The sequence below is a fragment of the Octopus bimaculoides genome, chromosome 1 (genome assembly GCF_001194135.2).
Source record: "Octopus bimaculoides isolate UCB-OBI-ISO-001 chromosome 1, ASM119413v2, whole genome shotgun sequence".
NCBI lineage: Eukaryota > Metazoa > Mollusca > Cephalopoda > Octopoda > Octopodidae > Octopus > Octopus bimaculoides.
The window spans coordinates 184,868,280-184,871,669 of NC_068981.1; positions in this window are offsets into that span (position 1 = coordinate 184,868,280).

The following is a 3,390-nucleotide window of genomic DNA, read 5'->3' on the forward strand; positions in this document are numbered from 1 at the left end:
TATATATATATATATATATATATGTACTTTATACACACACACACACACACACACACACACACGCACACACACATACACACACATGTATGTTTGTCTATTGAGGTGATCTACATGTGTGTATATTTATATATATTCATATACACACGCATACACATACTCATAATTTATCTCTGCAAAACTTTCTTTTGTGAACAGTTCATTCTAACCTGTCAGTATTAAAATAACCTGCGTTATATATTACATATAATACGGATCTTAAACTAATTTCCACATTCGTCATATTGCTATTTCATGTTTGTATTATGTTCTCCTGATTACAATTATGAAATTACACGCTTCCTTCATTAATAGATTTGTTTTAACATTTTCTATTTCCAGTCACACGGCATAAATATTTTCAGAGTATAATTATTTTTCTCGCAACAACTAGATGCACAAACTGGAATTAATTTAATCAAAGTGCATGATAGAAAAATTCTATGTATTTCGATGTTAGATGTTTATGAAATCCCTGGAGCTATTTTGTTTTCAAATTCCTAGTTATTTGAGAAGATATATTTAGAAATAACAGAAACTTGGTAAGAGTGTTAAACAGAGGTTATTGCCAGTTCAGTAACTGTCTTTGTATAAAACTTGGGGAAACCATTCGCGCCTGGCTTCTTGCTTCTGTGAATGTTAGAAATGACACTGTTTCGTCTGCAGCTAATATTGGAATTGAAATCAATTAGATTATATCAGATACCTGTATATATTTCTCTTGAAGTATATTCTAACTTTAAGCCGGAATTTATGCATAAAATGCTTACTGATTTTTTGGAATGTATAGACCGGAAGCTTCACATTCTTAAACTAGAAAAGAGAAATTCATATGAATAAAAGCTGAAAACCAAAGTTCAACAACTTTATGTATGTCAAATGACAGTTTATTAATCATACATGCTTAATATTATTGATTAAATATAAAGTTGAAAATGGTCGAACGAATGCATTGTCAACTATTATTTGATGGCATAAAAGACGCACAGGTACATTTAGACGCACTCCAATTTCAGCAACACTCGCTTGCTTGTTTATGACAGCCCATCAAAGGGGTTGACGGCGTCGATCCAAGACATTCATCCTTTTCCACCTCCAGCACATTGTTTCTCGTGGAAGCGGATGTGACTGACAAGACCGATACAAGATAGACAATTCCTGTGGCAATGAGGACACCGAAAGTGACCCCGAAAAATAGCCGCAGGGTGTTGATAACGACGTCTCTTCCTCACTTCATACGGTCTCCTGCGTTCGGTTTCAAAGCGTTCAACTCCAACATCACACAAGGACCTCAACACTTTCCAATTAACAGCCAGAGGTTCCAACCAATTGGTTCAGCAGCACATGTTCCCGAGAAAAGTTTCTCATGCATTAAAACTTATGGGAGAGTTGGGGGAGGGGGGAAGTTTGCATATAGAACATGGAGTGATTTTTAAAGGGATTTTGTGGACAAAAACTACGTCTGATGTGGCAACAAATAAGGTAGTCGGTTCAGCGCAGTGGAAAGTACCGAATCGGTAGAATCTTGGGATATTTAGTGGCATCACATTCTGAGATAACATCTCAATGAGATCACCTTTGCCTTTCAATCATTCCGGACGAATAAAACAAGGTGTTAGCCAGTAGTGAAGGGGCGTGGCTTAGTGGTTAGGGTATTCAGCAAATGATCGTAAGCTCCTGTGTTCGATTCCTGGCGGCGCCTTTTTGACCTTCAACAGACATTTTATTTCACGCTGCTCCAGTCCAATCAACTGACAAAAATGAGTTATACCTGTAATTCAGACGGCCAGCCATGTCACACCCTGTGTCACGCTGAATCTTGCTGAGAACTACGTTAACAATACACGTGTCTCTGGAGTGCTCAGCTACTTTCACGTTAATTTCATGAGCAAGCTACTCCCTTGATCGATCGGATCAACTGGAACCCTCGTCGTCGCAACTGACGGAGTGCCACGAAATATATATCCATATATATCTATATAAGTCAGTAAATGGTGGGGTTGTGTTAACCGCACGTGGAGAAATAATAGGAAAATGAAAAAAAAGGCAGAATGCTAAACTGGAAGCATATTTTAATAAAGATTTCTAACCGGTTTTTATTGCGAAGCAAATTATCAAGAAGAAGGAGAATGAAAATGTTTTTTACAAAGTACAAAATGCAGAAAATAATATATAAAGAAAATAATATATAAAAAAATAAATATACCAATACATTAATAATAATAATAATAATAATAATAATAATAATAATAAATGGCAAAATCAATAATAATTTTACCAGGCAGCCATGAGATCCTCCGATTCTGCTCAAATAACAGACCTAGTGGGACTATTCTTGTTGGATAAGTTCTTTTACTCTTTTACTTGTTTCAGTCATTTGACTGTGGCCATGCTGGAGCACCGCCTTTAGTAGAGCAATTCGACCCCAGGACTTATTCTTTGTAAGTCTAGTACTTAGTCTATCGGTCTCTTTTTGCGAACCACTAAGTTACAGGGACGTAAACACAACAGCATCGGTTGTCAAGCGATGTTGGGGGGAGGGACAAACACAGACATACACAGATACATATTTACATATATACGACGGGCTTCTTTCAGTTTCCGTCTACCAAATCCATTCACAAGGCTTTGGTCGGCCCGAGACTATAGTTGAAGACACTTCCCCAAGGTGCCACGCAGTGGGACTGAACTCGGAACCATGTGGTTCGTAAGCAAGCTACTTACCACAGAGCCGGGCACCAAGCTTAGAAAACGTTGTCAAAATTGTTCAAACAGCTTGGAACTCGGAAGAAAAAGGAATAATAGTTTTAAAGTGCAGATACTATTCAAGCTCTAGCTGTAACAAATGTTCTCTTCAATTTTTTTCTTTGTATAATTCAGAACGTATATCAAATTGTCATCGAAGAATTAGTAATGTATTCGACATATTTTCACCCCTAAACTTAAGTTAAAAAAATATACAAAAATTCTCTTAATAGTAAAACATATAAATGTCATATTATCAACCAGAATTTCTAATGATTTTTCTCTTGGAACACTAGAATAAATAAATAAATAAATAAATAAATAAATAAAAGCAAAAGTCAAAATGTCCTGAAAGTATCGAAATGATGTCCCGAATTGGGAGTTAATCCTGTTATTCTCCCATAATCCTTCTTATAGATTAAATGTTAACATTTTGACAGTTCGTTAAATAATCTGAACATTTTCTCAAAATACTTAAAAATTCATTATATTTTAGACAGAAAGAATACAGAGTTTATATGTATACACAGATACATACATACATGCATGCATATACATACATGCATACACACAAACATATATATATATATATATATATATATATATATA